The 20197-nt window shown below is 46.8% G+C and overlaps 1 protein-coding gene and 1 pseudogene across 3 annotated transcripts in view; one reads left to right on the top strand and one right to left on the bottom strand.

Moving 5' to 3' along the window:
- The window catches only part of ZHX2 (zinc fingers and homeoboxes 2), a 191607-nt gene that overhangs the window by 43957 nt on the left and 127453 nt on the right, over positions 1-20197 (top strand). The gene's annotated exons all lie outside the window — the stretch shown is intronic.
- Positions 9589-19133, bottom strand: LOC140712280 (transcription factor NF-E4-like; annotated as a pseudogene).

Genomic DNA, 20197 nt, shown 5'->3' on the forward strand with positions numbered 1-20197 from the left:
CTCGTGATTACATTGAGCCTACCTGGTTAAGCCAGGATAATCTCCCCATCTCAAGATCCTGAAACTAATCGCATCTGCAGTCCTTTCTGCCACGTAAGGGAACATAACTGCAAGTTTTGGGGATTCGAATGTGGACATCTTTTGAGGGTGACGGCACCATTCTGCCTGCTGCACCTCCAGTCACATCATCTGCCTGTTGGTATGTCCTCAAGCACATGCACATTCTTCCCCGATGACCCCCACACCTTCTGTGCCCCATTGTCGCAGTACTTGTCACATTGCTTTATAGCTGGCTTAGTTCCTGGCTGCCTGGCTGGGTCATGACTCCCTTACGGCCGGGGCTTGGTCATCGTTATACTCAACCATCGGCACATCCCTGGCACTTGGTAAGCATGCGGGTTGTTCTGGCTGCCTTGGCTGAGCTAGAAACGCCCTGTCTTCCTACACCCCATCCCTGTTCTTGTTCAGTGAACTTAAACCACCTCCCTCCAATTCCTGGTTTTCGAGCTCTGCCATGGGATCAGGCCTCTCTGAGGTCAAGAGAGATCCTGGCCACCATATTTTACTCTATATTTTTAGTCTCCTGACATATGAAGGTATGAAAAAATATTGAAACCAGATTACAAAAATGGTGGGTTTGTAAAATATTTAAATCAACAAGCTGGCTCTTTTGACATCTAAAGTGCTAGGCAATAGAATGGTGCTGTGGACTAGTTTATCACAAGGTTTATATTTAAGATATATTATTTAGGGTATCCTCTAGATGGTATTGTCCCAAATTCAGACTGTTTCATTCAGTTATGTCTTGCATGGACTGTGTCAAAAGTTTAAATTCATGTCATTTCATGAATGAGAGATCCAGTCCAAGAAGCTCTCCTATTCATATCCCCTGTCCTCAGGTCTCTGGCACTTTAAGAGGCCCTGCTTGTAATCTCTATTTTATGCATTATGTGCTTTTCTGTGTCTTTATTCTACTTTACAATAAAAATACATCTTAAAAATCATGAATAAGCAACACTGAACAAATGGAGCTTCAGGTCCTAGAGTAAGCCAAGAACCCTTCACTTCTTTCCTGAGCTCTTTTGGGCCTGCTCTTATTCCATCCTTTTCCCCCGGGCCTCCTGCCCACCACAAGCGCCTCCACACCCTACAGCATCTATGGCCTGGACTTGTCCATCTATTCATTAATTCACTCATCTACTCATCAGGTAGTTATGATGGTCCTCCTGTATTTAATGTGCCCTGTACCCCGCAGGTTGCCCTTGATGACACACACTGTGATATAATAAAAATTACACAGACCCAGATATCCAGCAGAGAGACCTGTACTTGTCTTCTCTCTCTCTAGTCCTCAGACTCCTTATCTGCAAGGTAAGAAGCCTATCCTAGGCCAGGCAGGCAAAATCAAATGCATACAAGGGCTAGGTACATCAATGGCATGAGTGAGCCTAGCCAGAGGTAAGTAATAGGGAGTGGTGGTGACTTTGGCAAATTAGAGAGCCCACATCCAGTCCAAAAGGGACGATTGCCGCTGAGCCCTGGCTGATTGTTTCCATGCAGTAATATGGGCTCAGTGATGCCAGATAGTCCCTTTTTATTTTTTTCAAGAAAAGATGGAAATCTTTATTTCCATGAGACATGTTCAAAATGTTTAAACCATTGGCTGAGGCAGGCGGATCACCTGAGGTCAGGAGTTCAGACCAGCCTGACCAACATGGTAAAACACTGTCTCTACTAAAAATACAAAAATTAGCTGGGCATGGTGGTGGGCACCTGTAATCCCAGCCACTCAGGAGGCTGAGACAGGAGAATCACTTGAACTGGGGAGGTGGAGGTTTGCAGTGAGCCAAGATTGCACCGTTGCACTCCAGCCTGCGTGACAGAGTGAGACTCTGTCTCAAAAGAAAACCCCCCCCAAAAAAAAAAAAACATTGAACAGGTCAAAGAAAACCTGTCCGAGTGCTAAATTCAGCCCCAGTCACCAGTTGGCACGCCTTGAGAGACTTCGTAGATTGCAATCCGGCTTTCCCCCTCTTTTGTGCATACCTCACTTCCTTTTTACCTGGATATGTGTCTCTCCCCCAGCAATCAAGGTACATAGTTATGGTTAAGCATTTAGTTGTCCTGGGAAGATAGTCGATGCTCAATTAACCAACTTATACCTGGTGTTCCATTATTGGAACACTAAGCATGTGGAGTGATTTAGATCCTACTGCTCAAGGTCATCGCCAAGGTCTGATTTTTCACTAATGCAAAAATTCAAAAAAATTGCGACCTCTGGCATAAATGGGTTAATAATAGCTATAAAGGCCTAGATGTACATGTACTCCTGTTTATACCCCCACCACCAAGATTAGTTCAGTGCTGAGTATACAAAATAGTACCCAGTAGTATGTGCTTATTAAATAACAGGGAGCTGCAGCTTTTAGTTGTAGAATAAAATGGGTTAAGGCCAGGCACAGAGACTCACGCCTGTAATCCCAGCACTTTGGGAGGCCAAGGCGGGCAGATCACCTGAGGTTAGAAGTTCGAGACCAGCCTGATCAACATGGAGAAACCCTGTCTCTACTAAAAAGACAAAATTAGCTGGGCGTGGTGATGCATGCCTGTAATCCCAGCTACTCAGGAGGCTGAGGCAGGAGAATCACTTGAACTCAGGAGGCGGAGGTTGCAGTGAGCCGAGATTGCACCATTGCACTCCAGCCTGGGCAAAAGCACAAGACTCCATTTAAAAAAAAAAAAAAAAAAGGATTATAAAATAGGTGCAAGAAGTGCATGGTTTTTGGCAAAATGGCTATAATATTTGGTAAGGAAGCTGATTCACCTGAAACCTCAAAGAGAGACTCCTGGTCTGTAATTTATCCTTCTCCATATGCAGGTAAGTGAAATGGAGGGCTACAAAAAGCAGGACTATGTCATCTGTCAGAAACCGCACTGCACCAACCCCTTTGGACCTAAATTAATGTATTCCATCAAGCCATAAATTCCCCTCTCTTCCTCTCTTTATTTCCTCCTTCATTACCCCCTGCTCCCCAGGAGGAGTTAACAGACAACTCAAGGATACATCTCACTTACCAGGAGCAGGACTTGGGCTCTGCGCAGAAAAGAAGCCCATTATTCCTGAATCTGTGACTCTAAGGGTGATCACACCTTCTGCAGCTGAAGGGAATACAAAGAAACACTTGAGCCTAGTGGCATCGGCCCTATTTTCTTCACTAGAGGGAAAATGGGCCATTATTCTCGCTGTGCTCCATTCCCACCAGCCCTGGGTTTAGCAGGTTCCATGCTGGACACTCCAACAACATATTAGCATATTTTGCATTTAAAAAGAGCTTGGAAAATGAATTAAATGATTGGCATGGTGTTTCCAACGGTTTTTCCCAAACTACTAGTAATTGTGTGGTTTTGAAATTTGCCACTTCTGCCTGCCATGCCCTCAACCTGGCAGCCAGTTTAATCAGGAGACACTGCACCAGGCGGGGCATGTTTTAAGGCTCATGATACCCAGTGATTGTCAGAGCAGTACCTGGAGACTTGCTAAAGAGAACCTTGTCCTAGTTTTTCAGCAGAGCTTGCAGTTCATTTTCCTTCCTTACAGAGCTGAGGTTTATACCAATTAGAATCTTCTTTTTATGAAAGGGTCTGGGTCAGCCCTTTGAGGTTGCTGAGGCGCCAGGCAGTGTAGACACCATCCAAATCCTGACTCGGAGCTAACAGGTGCAGCTTGGGGGCGGTGCTAGGGTGTTCGCTTGTTCACAGCGCCCGGCACTGCTCTAACCAAAAGGTCTGTGTGTAAGGGGCGATTGTCTTTGGAAAGGTGGAAGCTTCTGGAATGTGTTTGGGAAAATGTGTTCAGGTCCAACTTCTTCATTTTTCAGGCAAGAAAGATGGAACTCAGAGAGACTGTTACATGTGCAGGGTCATAGCCATTTTTACTCTTCTATGAGAGTAGAATTCAGATTCTTCTGACTCTTAATGTAGGTTTAATTTTATAAGTCCACAGAAAAGAAAAATTAACCAAGAGTTAAGAGTTTTAGGTTGAATAAGGTTTCTAGGCGGAGGTGAGAAAGCCTGGGATGGACAAATTTAGAAAATGACAAGCTCTGAAGGCACCTTAGGCATTTTTATTTTTATTTTATTTTGAGGCAGGATCTCGCTCCCAGGCTGGAGGGCAGTGGCTCTATCTCGGCTCACTGCAACCTTCGAATCCAGGCTCAATTGATCCTCGCACCTCAGCCACCCAAGTAGCTGTGACTACAAGTTTGCGCCACCATGCCCAGCTAATTTGGGGGATTTTTTAGTTGTTTTTTTCCCCGGTAGAATCAGGGTTTCGCCATGTTGCGCAGGCTGGTCTCAAACTCCTAGACTCAGGTGATCTGCCTGCTTTGGCTTCCCAAAGTGCTGGGATTACAGGTGTGAGCCACTGTACCCAGCCTACATAGGCTTTTTTTTTAACAACCGAGGATTGTTATTAATGAATATAATTAATGATGATAACAGTAGTAATACTTGCTAACATTTGTGTGCTTTCTCAGTCCCAAGCACTGTGCCAAGTGCAGGACATGTATTAGATCACTTAATTGTCGCAACAACTCTGAAGAAAGTTGGTACTAATAGAGCCCTGTTTTACAGATGAGAAAACCGAGGCTCAAGAAATTGAGTAACTGACCCAAGGTTACCCAGATCTGTCTGACTTCAGAATCAAAATCTTTAGGGGTAAAAAGGGAGAGAATCTGACTTCAGAATCAGCATATTTAGGGAAATAAAAGGAGAGAATCCGTACATAAATAATTAAAACATGGGATTCTTAAGGCCAGCAGCCCTCTTTAAAGTATTTAGGTTGGTGCAAAAGTAGTTGCAGTGAAAAAACCGCCATTACATTTGCACCAACCTAATATTAAATACAAAGACAAGACAAAATAGAGAAGAGCTGGATGCGGTGGCTCATGGCTATAAGCCCAACACTTTGGAAGACCAAGGTGGGAGGATCCCTTTGAGCCCAGGAGTTCAAGACCAGCCTGGGCAACATGGTGAGACCCTGTCTCTACAAAAAAATTAAAAATTAGTTGGGCATGTTGGTGCACAACTGTAGTCCCAGCTATTCAGGAGGCTGAGATGGGAGGATCACTTGAGTCCAGGAGGTCAAGGCTGGAGTGAACCATGATCTCACCACTGCACTCCAGCCTGGGCGACAGTGAGACCCTGTCTCTAAATAAATACATAAATAAAAGAGAAAAGCTGGCTCACAGGAGAGACCCAAGGGCACCTAGACAGCACCGGCCAGGAGAGCAAAGGTGAGAACAGCGTATATGGAACAAAAGCACCCCTGTGGAGTGGACAAAAGCACAGACTTAGGGCTTAGGAGAGGAATGAAACGAAAATTCCTGTGTTTTCAGTAGCTGAAGCTAGAGAAATTATGTGTACAGGGCATGTGCGTGTATGTTAGTGATATGGAGGAAGAGGATCTCACTCACACACCAGGAGACTAGAGGGAGGGTGCTTTCTTATGCTGGCTGAGCATAAGGGCCATTACGTGGTCACTACGTGGGTAAGAATGACAGAAGAGAAACCAAAACCCAGGAAGACAGGGAAAACTGAGGCCCACGAATGCATCTACCAGCGTGCGACTAAATCCGTAGCAGGAGACGCTGTCCCTGCGACATACCTTGTTGACCAGAGAGCCCCTCATGCTCTGTGTAATAACTAGGTGGGGCCTTGGGCTGTGGGGGATGTGCTGGCAGCAGCCCTGGTGGCCGTGGGCACTGAGAAGGGACTGTCTGAGGGAATGAGTGGTTCATTTAATCGCAGGTGTGTTGCCACGCTTCACAGGGCTGATGAATCGTGCCTGTAAAGGGGTTCTTGGAAGGCTCATTCCAGGTTGTTCTCATAGGGAATATAAATGAAGTACAGTGGGTTAGGGCTCTACCCAGGGTGTTATGAGTTTTTATTTTATTTTATTTTACACAGAGTACCCAGGAGATGGCAGATAATAACTCATTTATTTACCCACTACAAATTGAAGACATGATCTTTTTTTCAGTTATTAAAACACTGCATTTCACCAAAAAAAAATTTACTTAACTCTGAGCTACTGATTAAATAGAATATTATAGAACAATTTGAAGGTTGGTTATGAAGACTGTGTAATAGTAAGGGTAGCTGCTTGCATGGGACATTACGTAAAATGAGGAATATATGTAATGTATGTGTAGTGGAATAACATTTTCTGAAGGCATACAGATATGCCCAGAGTCAGAGAGATTAAGCAGCTTGCCTCAAGTCACACGGCTGGTTAATGGCTGAGCCAGGATTCATCAACCCAGGAAGAATGCATCTTCTTCATCACAGCTATGCTAAACTACCAAGGCTATGTTATGATACATTCCAACTTCAAATCTGCAAATCCAAAATCATTTGTTCAACTATGCAGAATTTCCATCAAACAAGACCTGTTTCCTCTTACTGTCATGAAAGCTTCAAGAACTTATAACAATGCTTAGAGTTGGGTAATGAACTATGCTAGTTTTTTCTTTACTTTTCAAAGTTTATTTAATGTGCTTATATTCTCTTTATAACGACATGGACATACCTACATCCATACAAATTACGGAGAAAGTGAGAATAAGAACAATATGAAAACTTGGCCGGGCGCGGTGACTCACGCCTGTAATCCCAGCACTTTGGGAGGCCACGGTGGGAGGATCATGAGGTCAGGAGATCGAGACCATCCTGGCTAACACAGTGAAACCCCATCTCTACTAAAAATACAAAAAATTAGCCGGGCATGGTGGCGGGCACCTATGGTCCCAGCTACTCGGGAGGCTGAGGCAGGAGAATGGCGTGAACCCAGGAGGCGGAGCTTGCTGTGAGCCGAGATCTCACCACTGTACTCCAGCCTGGGCAACAGAGTGAGACTCCGTCTCAAAAAAAAAAAAAAAAAAAAAAGAACAATATGAAAATTCTCCCACCTCATTGTAAGAGTTGGGGGAAAACAAATTTCTATTTGAGCACTGTTAGGAACCACGCATGAAAGACGGGTCCCGCCTCCAAGTGCTGAGGAACGGGGTAGAGACCAAATACACAAGCGAGTTTCTGTGACAACAGTGGAAAAGCAATAGCTGTGAGAGTTGAGTGCACTGAATTTTCAGAGTGCCAAAAGGAAATAAAATAAATGACCCCAGACAGAATTCATCTTGACAAGCTTTCTGCCTATATAAGGTGAGTTTGGAGAGGCATTTGGAAGTAGCGGTGGCCCTCCCTCGACTGGTAGAAAGAATGGCATGGGCAGATTGTGAAGTGGAGCCCTGTTGGTGATGAAGAAGTGGGTGTGTCACTAGGGAGAATCTGAATGTGCCACATTGAGGGGTGTAAGCATGTTAAGTTTTCAATATTGTCAGAGATATTTGAACCAGAGCAACTCCATCTTGAATAGTGGCTGGGTAAAATGAGGCCGAGACCTACTTGTGAGGTTCTTGTATCAGTTCAAACCCCAAGAGCGCGCTGACAGACAACACCAGGCAGCGTGGAGCAACACGCTGTTTTGATGAGTGCCTGGGTGCAGGCGGGTTGAGACCTAAAATGGCGTCAGCACCAAGTGAGGATGGGGCAAAAGATTTATAGTCTCCTGTAAACTGGAAGTGTCTTAGTCTGATGTAACTGCTACATTGTACCCGGATGGCCTCCTTCTTGATCTTCAGGGGTACGTGTCAGCCAGGGTAGGTGTCTTCTGGCCAGCTTTCTTCCTGCTTCTGCTATTTTGCTGGCACAAGTAGCCTTGTGCTTTGGGACTGGGCCTGAGAAGGGAGGAGTTATTCATCCCCTTAAGCTTCCAGGCCCCAGGGAGATTCTTACATTCCTGTCTATTTGGTTATAGAAAAGGGAAAAGGGACGACTTTCTTAATAACTACTTCAGGCAGGACATAGGGGGTGGCTTGGGCACCTTAGAAAAAGAAAACCTTACTTTTTTAGGTATTCTTGAGAGACGGGTTGGTATTCACCGTGTCATAGCAGGAGCATCGTCTGGATTGTCTGGAAATATGTCTGTGCCCGCAAGACAGTTATGTTGAGAGGACAAGGAGGCGTCGACAGGGAAAGGCATGGCCTCATCTGCTGCTTTATGAATAAAGGACCGTGTCTGGATTAAGGAGGGGAGGTGATTCCCGCGTGGCTCAGAGTCTGGTAAGGATGGAGGTCCTAAGACAAAAGTTCAGCCATACATGATTTTAAAGGGACTATAAAAAGAGGGTGCTTTCGGTGTTGCGCCGAGTTTCTTGAGGGCAAAAGGGAGATATTTTGTCCATGACTGGCGAATTTCCAGAGCCAGCTTGGTGAATCGGGCTTTAAGGACAGAGTTAATATTTTTCAACTTTGCCTGAAGATTGAGGCCTGTGGGGTATGTGGAGAACTTACTTTATTCTTAAGGATGAAGAGACGCCTTGGGTAATTTGGCTGATGGACGTGGGCCCGTTATTGGACTAGATGGATGTTGGGAGTCCAAATAAGGGAATTGTATGCATGATGAGAGTTTGTGTGACGATATTTGCACCTTCTGAAGTTGTTGGGAACGCTTCTACTTACCCGTAGAAAGTACAGGTAAAGACCAGAAGATAGCAGAGCTGTTTATTGGGCGGCATGTGAGTGAAATCTACTTGCCAATCTTGCCCAGGTACCTGGCCCTGCCCTTGGTGGGTAGGAAAAGGCAGCGACCGGAGGGAGCCCTGGGGTGACACCAAGTGGCAGACAGAGCAGGACTGTGTAATTTCTCAAACACGGCTGGAAAGATGAGGACAAGTGAGGATAGGGCGGAGAAGTTGCATGGAAAGAGTTGTAGAGTCTTTGGAGGTGAGGAAGGCTTTGAGAGTGAGGAACAACAAAGCGCCCTTCCTTGACACACCATGGTCCTTGCTTTTGAAGGTTTTGGGCTCAGAAGTCCTCCTTTTCTTCTGAGGAGTAAAGAGGACAGAACAAGGACAGGGACAGAAACTGGCCTTGCACGGGTTGTAGGACTACTTTTTTGGCTACCTGATCTGCGAGCACATTTCCAGCCAGTATAGGATTGCCTGGGGTTGGGTGGCCCCTGCAATGAATGATGGCAACTTTCTGCGGGAGCCTGGCAGCTTGAAGGAGCTTGCTGATGAGAGAGCCATGTATGACAGGAGTGTTTTTTGCAGTTAGGAAACCCCGTTCTTTCCCGATGGATGAGTGTGAGTGCACTATGTGGAACATACAACGAGAATTTGAATAGATGTTGATCTGTTGTCCGGCTTGGCTTCAACGGTGTGTAGCGGGGGAGTGACACTATAGCATAGCCAGCATTCCAGTGTCCTTGATGGAGGAAGGAGCTGCCATTTACAAACCAACTAAAGGAGTCATCTGGAATGGGTTGATCTGATAGGTTTGGAAAAGGTATAATAAGAAATGTTTGAACAGTGTTTACACAGAAGTGTGTAGGTTCTTGGGCAGTTGTAGCTTCAGGTAAGAGCATGGCTGGGTTTAGATGGGAGCTGGTTAGCACGGTGGTGTGAGGAGTTTCTACGAATAGAGCATACAGTTGGAGGAGCCGTGGCGCAGAGATGAGACAGTACACTGCAGTGAGCTAGCATGTCTTTGATGTTATGGGTTGAATAAACTGTTAGGTCGGCATGGAGAGATAGTTTTAGGCTTTCAAGGGTGAAGACAGCGGCTGCCGCCAATGCTCAGAGGCAGGCAGGCTGTCCAAGAACTGTGACTTCAAGCTGTTTAGAGAGGTAGGCAACAACCTGGAGGGTGGGTCCCTTAGACTGGGTTAGAACACCAGTACAACTCCACGCTGTTCGTTGGTATAGAGGCAGAAAGGTTTGGTGAGGTCTGGGAGAGTGAGGACGGGGGCTGAGGTGACAGCCTTCTGGAGTAGACAGAAAGGCTGGGCAATAGGCTGTGCAGGGTTTGAAGGCTTATGGAGAGGGCCTTTAACAGCTTGGTATAACGGTTTGGCAAGTAGAGCGAAGGAGGGAACCCAGAGCCTAAAATATCCTGCTAGTCCTAGAAAAGAGAATTTCTTGCTTAGTTTGCAGAGGCGGGAGGGACTGGAGGAGGGATATATGGTTGGTTGTGAGCCCTCAGGTTTGCAGGGTAAGAGTCAGGCCTAGATAGGTGACTAAGGGGGTGCATATTTGTGCTTTCTTGAGGGAGACCTAATACCCCCGTTCTGCCAAAAAGTTTAAAAGAGAGAGATAGTATGGGTGTTGCAGTCTCTTTGAGAGGGGCTATGCAGGAGCAGATCATTAACACATTGAAGGAGAGTGGACGGTTTTAGGGATAAGATACAGAGGTCGCGAGCAAGGGCCTGTACGAAAAGGTGGGGGCTGTCTCTGAAACCCTGAGGTAATACACACCAGGTGAGCTGACGTGAAATGTGGGTGTCAGGGTTTTCCCACGTAAAGGCAAAGAGGTTTTGGGAATTCGAGTGTAAAGGAATTGTGAAAAAGGCATTTTTTAGGTTTAGAACAGAAAAATGGGTGGTATTGGAGGGAATCATGAAAAGTAAGGTGTATGGGTTAGGAACTACTGGACGTGCTGGGAGTACAGCTTGGTTAATGAGCCTGAGGTCCTGGACTAAGCGATAAGTTCCATCTGGCTTTTTAACAGGTAGAATTGGTGTGTTAAAAGAGGAGTTTGTTGGGCGGAGTAGGTGACTGGCGAGGAGGCGAGAAATGATAGGCTTTAGGCCTATGAGAGCTGCTTGAGGGACGGGATACTGCTTCTGTGATAGGAACTGGGTGGGCTCCTTAAGGGTAATGCAGACGGGGGTGTGGCGTTCTGCGACTGAAGGTGTGGAAGTATCCTAAACTGCGGGGTTAACTACAGATAGGGGATAAGGAAAAGTTGCATGTTTTAAGGTGGGAGGTTGGAGGAGTAGAAGAGAGTTAGATGCCCCAGAAGGGTCTGGGTTGATGTATTGGGTACTATGGGGAATGTGGAAGTGGAGAGTAGTGTGGAGTTTTGAAAGGACGTCTCTGCCTAGGAGTGGAGTTGGGCATGAGGGCAGGGCTAAGAAAGAGTGAGCGAAGGAAAAGGTGTTCAGGGAGCAGAAAAGTGGAGGGCTGGCTCGGGGTTTGGAGACTTGTCAGTCAGTTCCCACAACAGAGACTTGGGAGGACTGGGTGGGTCCTGAAAAATTAGGTAAAGCAGAGTAGATTGCCCGGTATTAATTTAAAAAGAACATACTGGCCTATCTGCCACCGTCGGGTTACCCTTGGCTTGGATGAAGTGATGGTAGTTGCCAGGGCGTCTGTTCCAGGGCACCATCAGTCTTCAGCGGCAAGGCCGATGAGATCCGAGTTGGAAGTTTTGTCCGGCTCAGGAAGGGATCGGGGCAGTCCTTGCTGGGGCTGCTCATAGTCTGACTTCCAGTGGGGTCCTCCGCAGAGGGGGCACAGCCTCGTGGGCTTACCTGGGTTTGGACATTGTCTGGACCAGTGGCCTTCATTGGCGCACTTGAAACAGGCACCAGGTAGAGGTGGATTGCTAGGAGGCTTCTGGGTGGAGCTGCGGCCTTGTGGGCCTGCAGGGATCATGACGGCAGAGGCAAGCATTCGAAACTGTCTGCTTTTGCCTTTTACTTTCCTCATCATGATTGTTAAAGACTTTGAAGGCTAAATTAAGAAGGTCTCATTGTGGGGTTTGAGGGCCGTCATCAAGCTTCTGAAGTTTGTGCTGAATATTGGGGGTGGATTGGGAGATGAACCGAAGGTTTAAGATAGTGGTTCCTTCTGGGCTGGCTGGGTCTAGGTTGGTATATTTTTTAATGGCTTCAGTTAAATGAGAAAGAAAAAGGACTGGGTTTTCATTAGGACCTCGGGTGATTTCTGAAAGTTTTCCATAGTTTACCGCTTTATGGGCACCCTTTTTGAGTCCTGCAAGCAGACACACAATTATGTGGTTTCAGTGGCAGCATCCAGAGGCCCCATCTTGATAATCCCAGTGGAGGTCCTGGTTGGGGAGTGCCTCTGCACCAGTAGGCTGGGTAGGAGCTTGGTGACGAATGGTATCAGCATGTGCCTGAGCTAGGGTCTAGATACGGTCTCGGTCTTCTGGGGTGAGGGTGGAAGAGAGGGTAGCCTAGAGGTCATGCCGGGTTAGTTCCTAAGACTGGATGAGGTTCTGAAATTTTCTAATATAAGAGGTAGGGTCTTCTGGAAATGAGAGAGATCAGTGAGGGAGAAGGGAACATGAACTCTAACAATACCTTCATTTTCTGCTACTTCCTGAAGGGAGCATTCTAGCACAGGCCCTGAAGTAAGAGTGGGCCATGGGCCCAAAGATGGCGCCCCAGCGAGTAGGGGTGGGAGAGAAGGAAGAACCCAAAAGTGGTTCCTGCTGAGGGTTTGAAGGGGGAAGGAGGATTGAGTTGATAGGCAGTGGAGGATAGGGGCATAAGGTGGTGGGATGGGTTTACAAGCCTCAGGAGAGGGCAGTGGGGGAGTAGAATGGATACAGGCAATACTAGAATTGTCCTGAGGAGGGGACAGTGTAGGAAAAGAAGTGGATACTGCTGACTGAGAACATGGCAGCTGGGAAGATGGCGGCTGAGAAGACAACGAGGAGGCTTGTGGGGGTTAAAGAAGACAGTTGACAGGAAGAGGTAAGGGCTGGGAGGGGTGGACAGCAGTCTGCTGGATTTAATGAGGAAAAAAGAGGTAGGGTCGGCAGGAGAAAGGCAATCAGGGCGGCAAGAATCGAGAAGGATTTGAACAGGTAAGCAAGAATTGCAAAGGTTGGGTTGTGATCCGAGTGTAAAAAGGCCTGGAGATAAGGAACTTCTCCTCATTTATTCAGTCTTCGGCAATAATTGCTTAAGTCAGTTAAAATTGTAAAGTTGAATGTTTCATTTGCGGGCCATTTGGACCCATTATTTAATTGTATTGTGGCCAGACTGAATTGCAAAAAAGACAAGGCACTTAGGGCGGATATCTTGCCAGAGGCCTAAGGTTTGTAGGTTTTTTAATGAGGCAACCAGCCTAGAGGGCTGTCCTTTGGAATGGAAGACTGGGAATTTCCCACAACAGAGGGTAGGCTCGAGAGAACAGGAAAAAGGAGACCATCCTGGACATGGAAGAGGAGATAGTCCTAGACAGGCAGAGGGAGACAATAAAAGGAGCAATCGTCACTGCTGCTGTTTTTCATTCCCAGAACAGGATCAAATGGCTTAGAGGCGTCCCCCTAAGAACAGATGATCAGCAAGTGCCTGGCACACACCAGAGCCTTCTTGGACCAACGTTGGATTTTTGGACCAGAGAAACCAAGAGAGGCCGTGTGGATTTTCCCCTGTTAACAGGGCTCCCGGGAAAAATTACCAGTAGGCGAGATCAGTGACTGATGTGCATGCACAGAGAGGTGACTAGAGGCTGAGGAGCTTCCTTTGTCCGTCTGCTCTGGCCTGCTTTCCAGGGTGGAGGGGTAGGTCCACTGGGGACACAGACCTGAGCCCCTCCCAGGTTTTGGCACCTGATGTAAGGTTCTTGTATTGGTTGGAACCCGAAGCACGCGCCAACAGACAACACAAGGCGGTGTGGAGCAACATGCTGTTTTAATGAGTGCCTGGGTGCAGGCTGGCTGAGGCCTAAAATGGCATCAGCACCAAGTGAGGACGGGGTAAAGGATTTATAGTCTCCTGTAAATGGGAAGTGTCCTAGTCTGACATGACTACTACGTTGTACCCGGATGGCCTCTGTCTTGATCTTCAGGGGTAAATGTCTTCCATCCAGGGTAAGTGTCTTCCGGCCGGCTTTCTTCCTGCTTCTGCCATTTTGCTGGCGCATGCTGCTGGTGCAAGTAGCCTTGTGCCTTGGGACTGGGCCTGAGAAGGGAGGAGTTATTCATCCCCTTAAGCTTTCAGGCCGCAGGGAGAATCTTACACTACTGGGCTGCATTTCCAGACGATTAGGGCATTCTAAGGCACAGGATGAGGTAGGAGGTCGGCACAAGATACAGGTCATAAAGACCTTGCAGATAAAACAGCTTGTGGTAAAGAAGCCAGCCAAAACACACCAAAACCAAGATGGCGACGAGAGTGACCTCTGGTCATCCTCACTGCCACACTCCCACCAGCATCATGACAGTTTACAAATGCCGTGGCAACATCAGGAAGGTACCCTATATGGTCAAAAAAGGGGAGGCATGAATAATCCCCCCCTTGTTTAGCATATAATCAAAAAAACCATAAAAATGGGTAACCAGCAGCCCCCGGGGGGGCTGTCTATGGAGTAGCCATTATTTTATTCCTTTACTTTCTTAATAAACTTGCTTTCACTTTACAGACTCGCCCTGAATTCTTTCTTGTGCAAGATCCAAGAACCCTCTCTTGGGGTCTAGATCCGGACCCCTTTCCAGTGACTGTATTACTGACCATCAAAGGAAACCCCATCTGAGCAACGGGCTCCAGACCCCCATCTCTAATCATGAGCCCCATCCTGGAAGTCACTTGTAATGAGGAAAGTTATTCCATAAGGTGGGCCTGCCACTACCCCTACAGGTTTCAAACACCTACCCTCCTTTCCAAAACCAGACCCAGGTTAGTGTGGTCACCTACTGGTGAGTTCATTTGCATCTGGTGGTCAGATCTAGTCAGGGTGTAATTCAGCTAAATTAATAGTGCAAATTCCTAGTGAGTTTTACAGGAGGGTGAGAATTTGGGATTTTAAACTTGCATTTCAGAAATGCTGTCACATTAGAGCTTCATTTCAATCCCTTGGGGTGGCCACCAAGTAAACAGCTCAATTTCCATCCCTGCTGGAGGTACAGAATGCAGCATTCACACTTGCCAACAAATAATGTCTCCTGTCTTTGTCGGTGCTTAATGGCTTTTAGTAGAGTTAAGGCTGAGAAGAAAGACTGACTTCCTCTTATTGGGTAAAATGGAAACACTGGGGAGACAATTCCATTTCAGACAGACCTTTTCCTTCTCAGATTACTGATCCACAACCCAGCCAACTCCCTTTCAGCTCATTCAGGTAACATGGAAGACAGAGGCCACCCGCCTGGGGGAGAGGAGGGTGGAAGAGCCCGTTGAGCTTTGTGTTTGGGATTTGTCAGCAGAGAGGAGATTTGCATTTCTAATAAGAGCCCCGTCTGGGTGTGCTTTAGCCCAGTGGCTGCACATCTCTGTAGCTCTCCAAGTGCTCTCAGTTTGCAGAGCAATGGAAGAATCTTCTAGAGAAACAAATAGCTGTGGGAAGAGAGTAGAAAGCACAGGATAGTGGGGTACCAGGGGCACTTCCTGGGTATCAAGGAGCCTTTAAAATGGTATTACAGCAAACCACCACCACAGACACCCTGGCGAATATTCCTCGTGTGCCCATCCCTCACATGCCCTTTGTCTCTGTAAGAGAAACTGATTACATGTTCTACTCTGAGATTGGAAGATATATTGTTATTTCTCCAAAAATAAGTAACCGGGCATGTCAATCCCAGCGTATTTATACAGCAGAAAACTGGGAAAAGAAAACAAAGTTCAACAAGAGGTGAATAGTACGATAATTCAACAACTAAATAAACAAATGGTTAAATACGTGGTAGAAACCCTTCGGTCATATATGAAGTATGATTTTTTTTTTTTTTTTTTTTTTTGAGACAGAGTTTCACTCTGCCACCCAGGCTGGAGTGCAGTGGCTCGATGTCGGCTCACTGCAACTTCCACCTCCCGGGTTCAAGCGATTCTCCTGCCTCAGCCTCCCGAGTAGCTGGGACTACAAGCACGTGCCACCATGCCCAGCTAATTTTTGTATTTTTAGTAGAGACAGGATTTCACTATGTTGGCCAGGCTGGTCTGGAACTCCTGACCTCGTGATCTGCCCGCCTCACCCTCCCAAAGTGCTGGAATTACAAGCGTGAGCCACCACGCCCCGTCAATGTGATTTTTTTTAAGTGGTAAATGTTAAATGAAAAATGTAGGATTCATACTGTATATATCATTTTTATGTAAGAAAAACACATAATGCATGATGAAATTACAGTAAAATGTTAAAGTGGAGATCTTTAGAGATCAAATCAGAAATTATTATTTTTTTCTATCATTTCTAAATGTATTCCAAAGGGTTTTTTGTGCACGATTATAGAAGTTATATGTTGGAGCAGAGAACCACACTATACCCTCATTACTTTTTTTTTCCCTTCCTTCTTTTTTATCTTGGGCACACACTAGAATGTGGCATTGCTCTCTGTGGGCGCATCCACACTCCATTCAGCCAAGCTTTCTATTGCTACCAGAGAACAGAGCAGGTTGCAGAAGCAATGGACAAAATCTGAACATTTCCAACTTCCCTCGCCCCATCATTCACTCACCCGTGAGTTCATCTAAACCCTTCTTCCACTTGTTTATATTTTTAGCTGGTACAGCCTCTTGGGCCCAATGACTTCCATGTGTTTTCCACCCTCCGTGTGAAGTGGCAGAGGCCTGCCCGGCTCGTATCCTCGGGTGACCTCCTCTGGACTCCGAGGGGTCCTCCCTGTTTTTTACATTTCCAGCATTAAGGGAACAAAATAAGAACCTCAATGATACTTTTGCAATTAGCAAAGCACACTTACGGACATAGTTTTGTAGAACTGTAGAACTTGGTATTGGAAGAGGCCTTAGGAACAGTTTAGGTCAATGTTTTCCTAAAAGTCCACAATATAGAGAGTATTTCCAGAAATCACTGCAAGTTTATAGTCCCCAGGATATGGTGGCACGGGATGCCTAAAAATATCAGGGTCGTAGGGGGTTTTGTTTTGTTTTTGCATTGGCTGCAATTGGATAACAATGGTTACCTTGTTTTGTTCAGAAACTCCAGCAGTTATACATATGCCTGGTTATTTTATTAATAGAGAAGTTAATTAATGTGTGAGAGACCGAATCTTTCAAACCTTGTGTTGTGGAGAAGGTGGACACTGATGGGACTCTATTCTGAGCTAGATCCGTGAGTGGAGAGGGTCCTGCCTGAAGAATGAGAAATATATATTTTCTGGCACTGCCTGAAGGGTGAGAAAATGGGCTCCAAAGTGGCTCCCTGACCCCAGCAGAGGAGGCTGGTGCGTGGGGCCATCGGACTAGAATCCAGATTGTTTGACTTTAAGTGCCGGGCTAGCTCCAGGGCACCTATTCTACCTTTATTTAAACCAGCTTCCTGAGACGTGCTTCCTACACTGAGCATTGACTGTTTACCTGGCCTTTGGTTCTTGTCTTTCGTTTTAGTAGCAGCATTACCTACTGCTGCCCGGTGGAGCGCTGTTGGTTCCTGCTTCCCCTTCCTCCCTGCCTGTCTTCCCCTGAAAGTTCCCTGCAGGAAACCACCAGCCCTAATGAGAACTCTCAAATGGTGAAGTGGATGACAAAGGCGCTAGAGGCCTGGGGATAGCGGGGAGTCAGCTGGTGGCTTCAGCCTGGTTTAAAGCCCTTGTCCTTCCTGTATTCAATCCATGATAAGAATTCCCTGAAGCATTTAGCCACCTGAAAGTCCTTCTCTAAGGCCTGGAGCTCTCCCTATCCACCACTTTGTGAGCACACTTTGCAGGTGCCAGACATTTTGGGGTTGCAAAACCCACTTCCTGCCTCACAGTAGGGAATCAGGAACAGACCGTGAACCAAAACACAGGGTTCTTGCACATACAGGGCACTTGGAGGGTTGGGGGTGAGGGGACAATCCAGGCAGAGGGGCAGCCTGAGCAGAGGCACAGTGTGAGTTCACACTTAGCATGCAGCTGAACGCTTAATTGTTCTCTGATTGCTTTGAGGGTGTTTCAGTTCACCAGCTAGAGAGAGTGGTTCTGGCGAGACTTGGTGATGAAGCCTCCCTTTCCTCTCAAGCCCCTGCATTTGTAGAGCTGATTGACAGCTTGGAAAGCCTCTTCATGTATGTGATTGTATTTGAACCGCTCAGCATCTGTGTGAGATCAGATGTTATCCCCCATTTTACAGAGGAGGAAACTGAGGCCCTTAAACGGTAACTCGGTGGCTCAGTTACCCAGTGACAACCTAAACTTGTACTGAGATATGACGTCTGACTCCAAGTCCACCCTAGCTCTCTCCCTTATGGTCAGCTCCAGGGAAATGTGTGCAGATGTAGCGCTTGACTGTACAGCCCACTTTTCGTGTTCAGAGACACGAAGACGGAACAAACAAATGAGCACGAGCTCCTAGCACACAGTGGGAAGGGCTCTGGCTTTGGAAGTGAGACCTATGACTCAAGTTCCAGCTCTTCCAGGTATGAATTGCATGGACTTAGGACAGTCATGTCTCTTTATGTGGGACTGTTTCCCTAGTTGGAAAATGAGAAGGTTGTAGGAAATTCATCTCATAAATCTATAGGCCTGGGATTGAGAACATGGGTCTTCGGCACCTTCCTCTCTCTCAGGGCCCCCAGCCCTGCCAGGCCTGCTCCCCCAGCCTACTTCCTACCACATCCATCCCCGGGTTCTTGCCAGGAGCAAATTCTCCTAACAAACTCAACCTCTAGTTCAGTGGAAACATCAGGGAGCTTGTTAAAAAGCTGACTCCTGGCGGGGCATGGTGGCTCACGCCTGTAATCCCAGCACTTTCGGCAGGCGGATAACACAGTGAAACCCTGTCTCTACTAAAAATACAAAAAACTAGCCAGGGGCATGGTGGCGCCTGTAGTCCCAGCTACTTGAGAGACTGAAGCAGGAGAATGGTGTGAACTTGGGAGGCAGAGCTTGCAGTGAGCTGAGATTACACCGCCGCAGCACTCCAGCCTGGGTGACAGAGCGAGACTCCATCTCAAAAAAGAAAAAAAAAAGCTGTCTCCCAGGCTTCACCCCAGAACCTAAAGCCTCCAAATTCCTGGGAGTCAAGGCCCACGACTTTTCTCCTCTGGACACTCCCAGAAGTTTTGATGATCAGCCAGATTTGGCAGTCTTTGCCTGCGCTTTGGGGTTCTCAAACTCAGTGGGCACTGGAATCACCTGGGGGGGTGTGAAATGACTGGGCCTCACCCCCAGAATCTCTGATTCAACAGATTGGGGCAGGTAAGGCCCCCAAATCTGCATTTCTAGCAAATTCCCAGGTGATACGGGCATGACACTTTGAGAACCATTGCCCCAGCTCATTTTCTGAGAGTCCAACTAGCAAACCATCAAAGGAACCTTTACTCATGGGCCATGGTCGCAGTGGAGCATCCCTGACAGCACGGGAACTTTTTAAACAGAGACCCTCAAAATGATTGAGATAATTACAGCAACAACTGCTGTTTACTCAGAACTATTACATGCCAGACTCTGTGTTAGATGTCCTAAATCAGTATTTCTCATTATTTTACAGAGCTTCGAGATTCAAAAATCAAGGGTCAATGAGATTAAGTAATCATCTAAGAGTATATTTATCACAAATGTGATCAGGACTTTCTAGAGCAAAACGTGGGCTATTTTCTTTAGCTCACTAGGCCTCTCTTTGTCATCCGAGCCATGAGCGGCTCTATTATGGGAATTTCAAACCAGGTTCAGACAGGGGTCATTACCCAGGACTTTTTGGTTAGAAGAGCCTTTCATTAGTTCCCCACAAATTGTATCCTACTGGTAGTGGCCTTTGGCCCCCACTGTGAGACAGCACTGCTGAGTGCTCACTTTTAAGAGACCCCTCATGTAAACAGGGATTGTTGCATCTACAGCATTCTGAGCCCTTTGGGTGGAAATGGTGAACTGCTGCTGGATCTGGAGAGACCCCACCTTAGTGGGTTTCTGCCTGGGTTCTGGGCTGGCTGATGTTCTGTTTGGCTGTAAGGACCTTGGGAAAGAACTGTTGGCACCGGATCGCAGGGAATGTTCACCAGCTAGACACGAAGGAGCTTATGTCATGACTGAAACACTTCCAGCTGGTGAGTCTTAGTGGGGGAGCTTCTTTCTCCCTATTTGTAAAGATTTGTCTGGCGTATAATAGGAAGCTCATAGATTTGTAAAGAAGTATAAAACACAGAGTAATTAGAGAGGAAATACAGGTGGCTCTGAGAACTTTTTCTACGCTTAGCTTTTTGTTCTCAGCCTTCACACACTCTCACACACACACACACACACACACACACACACACACCATGCTTCTGATTTTCTGCAGTTAATTTTACATCCGCAGGGACATCAGGAAGTCCTTCAAGCCATCTGTGCCTTTCCTGGGGCATCTCCTACCACATCTGCCTGTGTTCTTCCCTATGCAAAGATAAGGAAGCAGGGAGGA

This window comes from Chlorocebus sabaeus, chromosome 8 (genome assembly GCF_047675955.1).
Source record: "Chlorocebus sabaeus isolate Y175 chromosome 8, mChlSab1.0.hap1, whole genome shotgun sequence".
Classification (NCBI taxonomy): domain Eukaryota; kingdom Metazoa; phylum Chordata; class Mammalia; order Primates; family Cercopithecidae; genus Chlorocebus; species Chlorocebus sabaeus.